This window comes from Saccopteryx leptura, chromosome 1 (genome assembly GCF_036850995.1).
Source record: "Saccopteryx leptura isolate mSacLep1 chromosome 1, mSacLep1_pri_phased_curated, whole genome shotgun sequence".
NCBI classification, from domain to species: domain Eukaryota; kingdom Metazoa; phylum Chordata; class Mammalia; order Chiroptera; family Emballonuridae; genus Saccopteryx; species Saccopteryx leptura.
Window position 1 is genome coordinate 381,438,739 of NC_089503.1, and position 13,873 is coordinate 381,452,611.

A 13,873-nucleotide genomic window follows, 5' to 3' on the forward strand; every position below is an offset into this window, starting at 1 on the left:
TAGTCCACGCTCTTAACTGCTCTCTTGCTCGAACGCCTTCTCTTATAATAAAGCTTTACAAAGCACCTTTGAATGCATTCTTCCCTTTTAGCCTCACAACTCTCCAATGTAGGCTGAATGGGTTACTGTTATCCCTATTTACGGAAAGAGGAAACAGAGTCAGGGGAATTGAAGGTCTGTCCATCACCCGCCCCCCTCCCCGCTCTGAGTTAACGAGTGTCCCTCAGCAGTCTTCCACATTAAGCGCGCACTCAGCCATTTTGGGCTTTACTCCTTTGAGAACCTTCCCGCACTTCGCAGAAGTCGCCTATGGGGTCCACGCCAGTCTGGACGAGGCCATTAGCTCTCGCCAGCAAGGGCGCAGGGTAAACTCGCGGCGGCAATAAAACTGGACCTTTCCATTGCAGTGACGAATTCGGTGACGCCATACAGTGACGTGTGATGACGTGACTCACCCGGAGCCAGGTGTCAATAGGGCAGCCACACTCTGGGACGCCCTGGCTGCGGAGAGCAGAAGGGTCGGGAGAGTGGAGGAAAGCCGCAAAATCCACCCGAGGTGACCTGGGGGCAATCAAATCTCGGATCCCGCCCATCCGCCGCCGATCGGTTGCTAAGTGACGCCAGCGCGCCGGAGCGCGTGCGCGGGCACGGCGGTGTGCGTGAGAGCGAGCGCGCGCCGCGGCGGCGGCGGCGAGGACGGCGGCGACGGCTGCGGCCAAGGGGGTAGTGGCTACGAGGGGTTTGAAGAGCAGGCCGAGGAGGCTTCTGAGCCCGCAGCTAGGTCGCAGAGGAACATCGCCGGGGTGAGTAGCCGGGGCCTCGCTGGGGAGGTGGGGCCTGGTCGCACCTGCTGCGCGGGCCCGGGCGCGGGGACGCGCGCTCCCCCCCGCCACTCCCCCGCGCGCGCGCGCGCCCCACTCCACGCCCCCCGCTGCTTTCTCCCGGAACGGGGGCTGACGAGGGTCAGTTTCGGTACGCCCGCGCTCTGGGAGGCGGCCGCGAGGGGCTGGCGGAAACTGTAGTTCTGAAAGGTGCAGTGAGAAGTAGGTGCCCGGGGGCGTTGGGGGGGCTCTTCCTGGCACGCAGACTGATCCGGAGAAGCCCGGGTTCCCAGAGCAGCCTCTTTTCCTGCGAGGAGACGAGGTTGCCCGAGACCGAGGGGAGCCGGGACCGGGGACGCTGGCGTTGGGGTTCGGAAAGTTGGGCACTGCTGGGCCTTCAGCGCCCCTGCCCTGGCGGGGCTGGGTGGGGGGAGCCGGCGGTTAAGTGGAGAATTGTGAATCAGTGCCTGCGTGCGGCGTCGGACACACCCACGACCTGGGGAGGGCGATCTGTCAGTAGCGATAGGGGCTGCCAGCCTGTTGCCTAGACTTTCCAACTTCACATGTCTGTGCACGTGCTTGATGCACTCGCCAACCATCTGCTCTGGGCATTTTATCACATAGTTGCTGCAGATTTTGAGGCCAAGGGGGCGGATATATCTATCTTCAGTCCTTCCTCATAGACTCAAATCAGCTGTTTTGTTTCCCAGAATGGAGGCCCCTGTTTTGTTTTCCTTAAAAGTAGTACAGGCTTGCTATTTACTAGGTAAAAGTAACAGGCTCTGTTCAACGCCTGGGCTGGAAAGTGCCCACGGACGACAATCCTGAGGGCAAGGGTGCAGCAGACCATCAGGCCGGGGCTCCCAGAGCGCCGGACGTCTCAAGGTCCCTGTGGACTGTTGTCACCATCCCCGGGACAAAGGAGAACTGGAGGTAGAGAAGTCTGTCTCTTCGGACTGTTGATTAAGGCAATGCCTAGCACCGGTAGAAAAACAGACTGTACTAAAATTTAATCATGATTTGTGCAAGAAAACCATTTCTAACTTTTCATTCAGCTCTAAAATTCGTTGTTTCAGTTTCATAACTGAGGATCTGTAAAGTATGTTGCCCGAATACTCGAAATTCAAGGTCTCTTGCTCTCTGGAATGTAGCTCTTAGGACAGGAGTTGCGTATGTCATGGCTGTATCTTCAGTACCAAACGAGAAGGTAACCAATAGATACTTGTTTTATATCACACTGTAGAAGGGGTGTATAGCAAACGTTTACTATAGTTCAGTCCTTCAAGTAGTTAATACATGTGCCCCTCTGCCCAGTATTATGCGACACGGAGGAGATTGTGGGATTTCAAATGACATAGAAAACCTGGCTTTTTATTTTCTTGAAGAGCGGACAGCCTAACTAGGAAAATAAAGCATATGTATAAAGGTAGTTTATGAAACCAAATGGGGTGGTTTGTAAACAACTGCTTTGTGCGCTGCTACACTTGCTTCCTTTTTAAGTGAGAAGAGGGGAGATAGTGAGACAGACTCCCACAAGCACCTCGGCTGGGAATCTGGCCACCACCGTCTAAGGCGGATGCTCGAATCAACCCATCTATCCTCAATGCCAGGGGCCACGCTGAAATCAATCTGAGCCACTGACTGCGGGACAGGAAGAGAGAGAGAAGGAGGAGAGGGAGGAGAAGAGAAGCAGATGGTCACTTTTCTTGTATGTCCTGACTGGGAATCGAACCCAGGATGTCCATACACCGGGCCCACGCTCTATCCACTGAGCGAACGGTCCAGGGCCATGAGCTGCTATACTTAAAGTGTAGTAGAAATTTAGAAAAGGTAACACTTATGGTGGGCTGAGTTAGTGAACACTTTGGAAGAGGTAAGATTTGAGATGATCTTTCAAAGAAGTGTAACATTTGAATTAGAGAAGATGTGGGAGACAGGCTGTAAGCTGGCAAAGTCCTTATAGCCTAAGGCTTAGTTTAAGACTAAGCCTTTCCCACCTTTCAAATACTAAGATCTTCTCAACACTAAGCTTTTCCCCACACCCTTGACTGTTGCATGATGTGGGGTGGTGTACTCTTTTGAGGAATCCCATTTATGCGTCAGATAAGTGGTTTTGTATCAGAGACTTCCTTATTTGTATACTGGCTTAAAGACTTTAATTTCCTACACTATATAATAAAGCAGACTGGGGCTCTCGGTCTCTGGCAGGCAGAAGGCATTGCAGAGGCCTCCCAAGCCCATCCTGTTTCTCTTTAAGCCAATTTTCCAAATTCCGTGCCATTCCCACTCAGGACCTGGAATTATTAGCTGCGCAGGTTCACGGCAGGAAGAGATAAGAAATCAGGTATTGAGAAAATAGTGTGAATTTGGTTGTTGGGGGATATATTGAGGAGACACTTGGGTGAGTGGACAGAAGGTCGCTGATAGGGGAATATTGGAGAGAAGGTTTAGCAGTTTGGGAAGGGAAAGTGTTAAGGCTCAGGCGGGCTTATCAGCATTCCACTGATAACAAGGTAGAGTCAGCTTGCTGGGTGGGTGGGGGGGTATGCTGCTCAGAGTAGAGTCTTAAACAGGAATAAGTGTTACCCTTACTTAAAAGGAAAAGCTATTCTAGTTGACAGCATCAGGTTGTTGTTTACTTCTGATATCCATCACCTACTTAAATAAATGCTTCACTAATGTGTATCTTATGTGTGAAGTCATCAGAACATGTCCCCATTTCTAAAATCTACCTGATGTGCTTGGGCCATTCCATTGAAAATTTACTGAAATGATGTGCCCAAAGCAATTATCCAGCCACTCTCAGTGACACAGTTTTGCTTGGGATTATCTCTTATTGTGGCCTGTGAGGTTTGCAGTTACTGCTGATCCTGCAAAAATATATATACAAATAAAATTAGCTGGGAAAGGAAAGCAGTTGAAACGAATACTCAAAAATATTGACAGAAAGATTTGAGGAAATTAAAGATGTTGCTGGTAAATACTGAATATTTGGTCTTCACAAGATCATTTGTTGCTATGTGAAAATTATTTTGAATGGTGTGTAAAACTGAAATTGAATTGTTAACCTAAGTTGTGTAAAGTTGCAACAGTAAATGTTGCATTATTTAACAACTCAGCAAATATTCGTTGGGTGCTGGCTGTGGCCGAGCACTGTGTTGGGTGCTGGGAGTTCAAAGAATAAGACATAGAATACTCCTGAGATACTAAATACTTGTCCCAGGAGACAAAGCACTAACCATGTTATGGTATGTGAGGTAATCACTCTTGGAATGAATAAAATGCTAAGGGAGTAGATCACTCTGGCAGGGGAACTACTGATAGAGTCAGGGAAGGCTTTAAAGAGAAGAGGAACTAACTTAGTGCTGAAGGTTGAGTAGAATTTAGCCACATGTAAAAGGGGATACAAGCATTCCAGGCAGAGGGAGAGCATAAACCAGTTGCCGAAGACTAAAATTGAATAAGGTTTTGGAAACTCTTGAGTTGTTTCTTGTAGGCTTGTTGTACAGCAGGAGAGATGAGACGTGAAAGGTATGGTTGGAGCCAAATTATGGTTTTTTTTCCATTCCCCCCCTTTTTTTTAATTGAATTTATTGGGGTGACATTGCTTAATAAAATTACATAGGTTTCGGGTGTACAGTTCTATAACACATCATCTGTCTCTTGTATTGTGTGTTCACAGCCCCAAGTCAACAACGTTTTATCTCCTCTTGACCCTCTTCTGTCTGCCCCCTGCCTTCCTGTTGTTTGTGACTGAGGTCTTTTTCTTCTTAATCCCTTCACTTTTCTCACCCAGCCCCCAAGCCCTTCCTCTCTGACAGCTGTCATTCTGTTCTCTCTATAAGTCTGCTTCTCTTTTACTTGTGAGTTAATTTTGTTCATTAGATTGCTCAAAGAAGTGAAATCCTATGGTACTTGTCTTTCTCTGACTGGCTTATTTCACTTAGCGTGATATGCTCCAAGTGCATCCATGCTGTTGCAGAAGGTCAGATTTCCTTCTTTTTTATGGCTGAGTGGTAGTCCTTTGTGTAAATGTAGCACAGCTTTCTTGTCCAGCCATCTCCTGATGGGCACTGGGGCTGCTCTCAATCTTGGCTAGTGTAAAGAAGGCTGCAGTGAGCACAGGGGTGCACATATTCTTTTGAATTAGTGTTTGGGGTTCTTTGGATATATTCCCAGCAGTGGAATCAGTGGGTCATAAGGCAGTGCTATTTTTAATTTTTTTTGCGGTAACTCCCTACTGCTTTCCATAGTGGCTGTACCAACCTGCATTTCCTCCAAGAGGACTTCAGGGGTCCCTCTCCTTCACATCCTAGCCAACACTTGTTTGTTGATTTATTGATGGTAGCCATTCTAACAGATGTGAGTCGATATCTCGTGGTTTTAATTTGCATTCCTCTGATGATTAGTAACTGAGCATCTTTTCATAATACTATTGGCCATCTGTATGTCCTTTTCTCCAAAGAAGTGTCTATTGAGGTCCTTTGCTCATTTTTAAACTGGATTGTTTGATTTTTTTGATGTTGAGTTGTATATAAGTTCTTTATAAACTTTGGGTATTAACTCCTTTTGAGATATATCATTAGTGAATATGTTCTCCCATGCAGTGGGTTGGTTTTCTGTCATGTGCAAAAACTTTTTAGTTTGATGTATCAATAGTTCCATTTGTTTATTGCACTTTTGTTTCCTTCGCCTGAGGGGGAGGTATATCAGAAAAAATATTGCTACACGGAATGTCCAAGATTTTACTGCCTCTCTTTTCTTCCAGGATTTTTATGGTTTTGAGTCTAACATTTAAGTCTTTAATCCATTTTGAATTTATTCTTGTGTGTGGTGTAAGAAGGCGGTGTAGTTTCGTTTTTTTGCACATATCTGTTCAATATTTACAAGACTGTCTTTACCCCATGGTATGTTCTTGCCTTTTTAATCAAATATTAATTGACCATAAAGTTGTGGGTTTATTTCTGAGCTCTCTAATCTGTTCCATTGATCTATATATCTGTTTTTATGCCAGTACCATGCTGTTTTGATTACTATGGCTTTGTGGTATAGTTTGATATCCCATAGCATGATTCTTCCAACTTTGTTTTTTCCCCCAAGATTGCTGTGGTTATTTGGGGTCTTTTGTGGTTCTATATAAATTTTTGGAATATTCTAGTTTTGTGAAACACGCCATTGTTATCTTGATAGGAATAATGTTAAAATCTGTAGATTGCTTTGGGCAGTATGCACATTTTAATGATGTTAATTCTAACTGTCCATGACCATGGTATATGCTTCCACGTATTTATGCTTCTCCAATTTCTTTCTTTAGTGTCTTAAAATTAAAAAAAAAATTTCTTAAGTGAGAAGTGGGGAGGCGGAGAGACAGACTCCCACATGCACCCAACTGGGATTCACTAGCGATCCCCCCTACCATGGTGATGCTCTTTCCACCTGAGGCCATTGGTCCGTTGGTCAGCAACCAAGCTATTTTAGTGCTTGAGTCGAGGCCATGGAGCCATCCTTAGCACCTGGGGCCAGCTTATTCCAACTGAGCCATGGCAGCGAGAGGAGAAGAGAAAGAGAGAGAGAGAGAGAGAGAGAGAGAGAGGAGGGAGAGGAGAAAAAGCAGATGGTTGCTTCTCCTGTGTGCCCTGACTGGGAATTGAACCTGGGACCTTTATATGCCAAGCTGACACTCTACTACGAGCCAATTGGCCAGGGCCATCTTATAATTTTTTCAGTACAGGTCTTTACATCCTTGGTTAAATTTATCCTAGGTATTTTATTTTTATTTTTTTGATGCAGTTGTGAATGGGATTGTTTTCTTAGTCTGCCTTTCTGATAGTTCCTTATTGGTGTATAGAAGTGCAACTGATTTCTAGATATTTACTTTGTATTTAGCTATTTGACTAAATCGGTTTATTTGTGGAATTTTTTTGGTTCTCTTTCTCTTTAGTATCATATCATCTGCAAATAATAACAGTTTTACTTCTTCCTTTACAGTTTGGATTTTTAAAAAAATTTCTTCTTTTTGTCTGATTGCTGTGGCTAGGACTTCCAGTACTTGTTGAATAAGAGTGATGAAAGTGGACATCCCTGTCTTGTTCCTGATCTTAAGGGAAATGCTTGTAGTTTTTGCGCATTGAGGATGATATTGGCTGTGGATTTGTCATGTATGTCCTGTATTATGTTGAGGTGTGCTTCCTATATTCCCACTGTAGTGAGAGTTTTTTTTTTTTTTTGTATTTTTCCGAAGCTGGAAACGGGGAGAGACAGTCAGACAGACTCCCGCATGCGCCCGACCGGGATCCACCCGGCACGCCCACCAGGTGGCGACGCTCTGCCCACCAGGGGGCGATGCTCTGCCCCTCCGGGGCGTCGCTCTGTTGCGACCAGAGCCACTCCAGCGCCTGGGGCAGAGGCCAAGGAGCCATCCCCAGCGCCCGGGCCATCTTTGCTTCAATGGAGCCTTGGCTGCGGGGGAGGGGGGGGGAGAGACAGAGAGGAAGGAGAGGGGTAGGGGTGGAGAAGCAGATGGACGCGTCTCCTGTGTGCCCTGGCCGGGAATCGTACCCGGGACCCCTTGCACGCCAGGCGACGCTCTACCACTGAGCCAACCGGCCAGGGCCATAGTGAGAGTTTTTAACATAGATGGGTGCTGGATTTTCTCAGATGCTTTTTCTGCACCTATTGAAATCATACGATTTTTATTCTCCATTTTTGTTTATGTGGTTTCACATTCATTGATTTGCGGATAATGTACTAGCCTTGCATTCCATTCCATTTTAAAACCCTTGGACTTCTCCCTTTCACCCTCACATCCCTGTTGGCAGTGTAGCTCCTCGGAAGGTAAACAGATCTTATCAGTAAGTTAGCTGGTAGTTCATATGCAGATCTCATTAGAGGGGAGACCAGTAGGATGCAGGTGGGAGATGCTGGAGCCTGAAGAGGGACCTTGGAGTGAATGGATGGTAGCAGAATTTTAGAGATTGCAATCTCTGAAGTTATGACCATCCAGAGTGAGAGTGAGAAGTCAGAGAAGACTTGTCTCGTTTGAGTAACCGGTGATTATGATGACATTCAATTGGGACACACAGGAGGAGGAACAGACTTGCAGTGGAGAGAAGAAATGATGGCATGTTGATTTTAAGGTTCCTGCTTGGAGTTTAAGGAGACCCACTACCTGATTGGAAATTCTACTCCAGCTACAGTTTAGGAATAATTGTAGTGTAAGTGAGGGCCTCTGAGGCGGTAGAAGGAGTACCTTCGGGGTTAGGGCTTGGACTTGGGAGCCAGGAAAACCCAAGGTCAGATCTTTGTTACGCTACTTACTTGGTTGGATTGGGTGACCCTGGCCAAGTTACTTAACATCTCTAAGCCTAGATTTCTTCTGAAATGTGGGGGCTAATATACTTGAGAATTGTTGTGGAGAGTAAGGTAGCATGTGCACAATGATTAGCACAATGCCTCGCTCATAAATGCTTAATAAATGACAGCTGTTGCTAGTAGTAGGCGTAATAGTTACAGTTGAAGAGGAGAGTGAGAACTGAGAAGGACAAAGGATGGAACTTTTGGGAATTAACATGTAAACCAAACTTAGAGTGGTTCTGGAGCATGCCTCGGAAATACCCAAAGGGCTTCTGGTGCTTGGCCTCTTGTTCCCTAGCATATATTCTTTCTGCTAGCACTCCTGACGTATTTACTATGTGTCAGATGCTGTGCCCAGGGCTTGGCACAAAGAAATGGTTGTTGCTCTGGGCATCTAGCTCTAGCTTTTGTTAGGGGGTGCGATACTGTCCGCATGAGTGTGCGCACTCATTGTTGGGGAGATCTGAGATCTGATGCCTGAGTTTAAGAATATATTGAAGGCCTGACCAGATGGTGGCGCAATGGATAGAGCGTGGGACTAGGATGCAGATGACCCAGGTTCAAAACCCTGAGGTCTCCAGCTTGAGCGCGGGCTCACCAGCTGGAGCGCAGGGTTGCTGTCTTGAGCGTGGGATCATGGACATGACCCCATGGTCGCTGGCTTGAAGCCCAAGATCTCTCGCTGGCTTGAGCACAAGGTTGCTGCTGGCTTGAGCAAGGGGTTACTTGCTCTGCTGTAGCCCCCCTGCCCCCCCCCCGAAGGCAAATAAGAGAAAGCAATTGATGAACAGCTAAGGTGCCCCAATGAAGAATTGATGCTTCTCATCTCTCTTTCTTCCTGTCTGTCCCTTTCTCTAACTCCCTGTCTCTGTCAAAAAAAAAAAAAATATATATATATATATATAAAATATATATAGATGTGTGCATATATATACATATATATATGGATATGTACAGATACCAAAGACTTGAAGTTAAATTCATTCAGCCTTATGTATGCAAGGAGCAATGAAAAAATACAGAGATAGACAACATTTTTTAAGAAATCAAAGAATGTGTACTTTGGTAGAGGAGTTAAAAACGTATTACAGTACGATATAGAATATAAGTGTTATGTAAATTTGATCACAGACTAGGTCCCCGATGCTTGTGAGTGCCTGTGTGTTCAGTTTTGACTTCATCTCATAAGTTCCTATAATGTTCCAGGAATTAAACATGTCATAAATCCACATTAATCTCCTAGGCAGCCTTTTGCACTCTCTGTATAATACAAAAAAATATCCTGGCAGTCTGGGCCCTTATTTTCTTGATTTAGGAAATGTGCTTATGATACACGTAAGCAGAAAGGTCATTAACAACTGTCTGCTGTTTATCGAGTAGATACATTATGATAGGCCTTTTCTATATGTCACTTAACCCTTCTAATAGCAACCTTGTAAATTGGATACGATCCCCATTTTACTAACGAGGAGACTCAGAACGGGGAGAACAGATGGCCAGCGAGGTGGGTCAGGACTTCAGCTGCAGCTTAGCGCCTGGTCTCATCTTGGGGCCTGGGCATGCAGTGCCCTGCAGGAGAACTCAGGGAATTCTTGTTTCTGCTGACTTGGGAAAAGTTACTGGAGGACGTTAAAATGTTAATAAAATGGATCGAAGACAATTTGATAATATTGTTAGGGATAGCAGAGAAATGGAGGAGGATGTTAAAAGGGCCTGATGCTGTTTGTCCTGTGAAGACATGTTGTATATGACCCAACCTATTAAAATTGGCTGGTGAGAGAGTTTGCATAAAGGTTCCAATTTCACACTTCTCTAAGTGTAGATGCAAAATATTCTAGAGGAGGAACTGTGTTTTTCCAAGCTAATAACATGATAGTAAATTCAGAACTCTTCTTTAATCACTTACTGGAAAATACCTTGCTCCTCGCCCCAAACCACGTGTACTTGAGTTCCCAGCTAATCCCTGTCTTTCCACAGTACTTCTGATCTGCAGTTGGGAGCCTGTGGATGCGAGGACTGACTGGAATGAGTGGTGTGCACTGGGTTATGCCAGGGACTCAAGCACCCGAGCATTTTGGTGTCCACAGGGGTCCTGGAGCTAGTCCCCCATGGATACCAAGGGACTGGAGTTAAGTTGTGGGGAAGTCAGAAGTTGTATGTGGACTTTCAACAGCATAGAGAGAGGCCCCTAACCTCTGTGTCATTCAAGGGCCAACTGTAATTACTTTGGTAAAGCATAGTCTTTTTCACAATAAATGTTTCTATATGATTATAATTATACAAATAGATAAATATTAAGTCTTGTATTAGTTATCATTACTATGTAACAAATTACCGTACAGTTTAGCAGCTTAAAGCAACAAACACCTCTTATTGAACCATTTGGGTGGATCAGGAGTTCAGTTGCAGCTTAGCTGGGTGGTCCGGCTCAGCTTTCTGATAACCAGCGCTGCAGCGTCATCTGAAGGCTTGCCCGTGGCCGGAGGATCTGCTTCTAAGGTGGCGTCCTCCGTGGCTGTGGGCATGAGGTCTTGGGTCTTTGCCAGCGCTGTGAGTGTCCTCACAACATGTCAGCTGGCTTTATCAGAGCGAGGGTTGCAAGAGAGGAAACCGCATGCCTCATGTGTCCTGTCGTGAGTACACACACTGCCACTTCTGCTATATTGTTATGAATGAGTCACTGAGGCCCCCCACTCTCAATGGAAGGCAACTAGGCTCCACCTTTTTTGCACGGAGATGGGTTTTGTCAAAGAATTTGTAGATATATTTTTAAAAAATCATAAATCCTTTGTCATATGAAACTGTATCCTCAGATGAAATTGGTTGTCTGTTGCAGCACATGTTGTAATTTTTCTGACTGTGTATTCACTGTATTTTCTGGAAATGCTCTGAAGAAAAGGTAGTGGTTTCTAAAACCGAAAGCAAGTTTTTATAAGTTACAGATTTGTTGGTGATTTCTTGAAATTTTGCATCTATTCCATTAGCTTTAGTTCTAATACAGCTAGAGTGCTTTCAATTCTATCTTATTTCTTGTGTTTATTCTGGTATAATTTTATTTACACTTATTTAATAGTTTCCATAATTAGTCTTAAATAGAACCAAACATTTCTAGGTAAATTAATTTACCTTCCAAACTTTTAGAAGAGAAGTACTTGCTTAATCGTTATCTGAAAGCATGCGTTTCAGCTTCCAAGTAGCACAATGACCTTGGCTTACATGGCTTAAATGAGTTTGTTAACTTAGGTTAAAGTCCTTTGGAACTTGACTGGTGGTGGTACAGTGAATAAAAAACTTCAAGCTGGGATGCTGAGGTCCCAGCTTCAAAACCCTAAGGTGATGGCTTCAGTGTGGAATCATTGACATGATCCCAGAGTCACTGTCTTGAGCCCAGAGGTCACTGGCTTGAAGTCCACAGTCTCTGGCTTGAAGCCCATAGTCACTAGCTTGAGCCCAAGGTCACTCACTGGCTTGACCAAGGAGTCACTGGCTCAGCTGGAGCCCCGTGGTCAAGGCACATATGAGAAGCAATCAGTGGACAACTAAGGGGCCGTAACTACAAGTTAATGCTTCTCATCTCTCTCCCTTCCTGTCTGTCTTTGTCTCTAGTTAAGAAACAAAACAAAACAAAAAGTTCGTTGTGTGCTTTAGAAACTCTTCTTGAGCGAGGTCCTAAAGTAGATCCATCTTATTCTAAATCTCATTTTTAGAAAGTGTGTATGGAACACAGTTGGTTTTGTCTGGGAAACTTTTCAGAATACATCACAGTTAGGTTTATATTTCAGCACTTTATTTCTTTAAATGCTAACCAGATCTTGACTTCACCGTCTACCCACAACAAGTATCAATTACCTGCTCACTTTTTCCTTCTAACTTTTAGTTTTAACCTAATTTTAAATAGAAAAAAATTATCTCACATAACCTTCACCATGCCCCCCAAATGTTAACACCTGACCACATTTGTTTTTCTTGTTTCTATTTCTCTTTACACACACACACACACACACACACACGCACGCTATTCAGGAATAAGTTGCAGATATAGTGCTCTTTTATCCCAGTCCTTTGGGGTGCATTTCCTAAACAAGCATGTTTTCACTAACCACCTCGTAATCCTCAAAATCAGGAACTTAGCATCAATGCAATACTATTATGTAATCTACTGGCCTTGTCCCTATTGGCTTATGCATGAATGTCCTTTATAGAAACAACAAAAACCCAACACCCTAAAACAAAATAAAATCCCGTTTACACAGTATGTCTTCAGTTGTTGGTTTGCGCTTGCTCTACTTGATCTTCAACAGTTCCGCACCCCTTGTCTGTGAGACGCTGACAGTTTTTAAGAGGATAGTCCAGTGCTTTGTTTTTTTAAATAGACTGCCCCTCACTTGAGGTTTGTCTGGTGTTTCCTGATGATTAGGTCCATGTTACTGCATTCTGGTGGAATACCACAAATGCAGTGTGGTTTTCTCGGCATGTCAGTTTAGGAGGGCAGTGATGTTAATTTAAGATTATTCAGTTAAGATGGATTCTGCCTGGTTTCTTCGTGGTAAAGTTACAGTTTTCCTTAGTAAGTGATGTGCCTTTTGGGGAAATATTTATACTTCGAGACTGTATAAATAGCCTGTTGTTACTCCTTAAACTTTCAGCCAAGAGTTTTAGGGTCTATTGAAGATTCTTTCCTCAATCAGTTTTACCAGATATGCCCTGGCCGGGTAGCTCAGTTGGTTAGAGTGTTGCCCCGATACATCAGGTTGTGGTTTTGATCCCCAGGGCACACACAAAAATTAACCAATGAATGTATAAATAAGTGGAGCCACAAGTGGATGTTTCTCTCTCTTTCTCTAAATCAACTTAAAAATTTTGCCAAATGAATATTTTCTAATTCTGTCATTCGTTCTACATTTATTAGTTGACTTCCCCCCTTAAGTAATTAGTATCACTATGAACTCATAGATTCTTATGTTATCCAGTGGGTTATAAATCTTCACAAATAATTTATAAGTATTTATTTCCTTTACTCAAATTGTTTCATACTCAATCAGTGAAACCCTTTCAGCTGACTGATGTCTTTTTGATGTTTCCCCATTATTCCTTATTTTCTGGTACAATGAGATAGTTCAGGTTCATCCTGTTTTTTCCCTGCCCCTTTCCTGGAATCAGCTCCAGAGAACCCTTAGTGGGAAACTGTACTGAGAAATGGAAGTCTCAGTGCTGGGTGTGCTCCTGGCTTTAGGGATGTATCATTGCTTCTGGGCCCTCTCAGCAAACATAGGTGTGTGTATGTGTGTGTATTTGTGCCTCCACATCGATGTCTATGTGTATCTCCATCTGTGTTACACTTGTGAACTTGCACTGATGCTTCCAGTTCCATTTCTACACCACAAGGTTTCTTATGTCTATTCCCCTTTTTATATATATTTTTTTAGTTTAGAAATTAAATTTGCTGGGGTGATTGATCAATAAGAGTACATAGGTGTCAGGTGAACATCTCGGTAGCGTTTGAACTGTTGATTGTGTCGTGTACCCATCTCCCAAAGTCAGATCATTATCCCTCACTGTGTATTTGTCCCTCTTTGCTACCCTCCCCCGCACCCCTCCCGGGGCCTTTCCTGTCTGTAGTTCTCTTCCCTTTTATTGACCCCGGATTCACTTTGCTTGTATGCTCCTAATGTGCCTAGAGAGTAGGTTTGAAATGGCAC

General features: G+C 44.3%; 1 protein-coding gene across 3 annotated transcripts in view; it reads left to right on the top strand.

Moving 5' to 3' along the window:
• Positions 1-648: 648 nt before the first annotated feature.
• Positions 649-13,873, top strand: part of BTBD9 (BTB domain containing 9) — a 447,747-nt gene continuing 434,522 nt past the window's right edge. Inside the window, exon 1 of one of the 3 annotated variants that reach the window (XM_066359505.1) lies at positions 649-803. The gene's annotated coding sequence lies outside the window, so the exon portion shown is untranslated. Of the gene's footprint in view, positions 804-950; positions 1,044-13,873 lie in introns of those variants that run through there. The other 2 variants (XM_066359503.1, XM_066359504.1) reach the window with 2 other exon arrangements.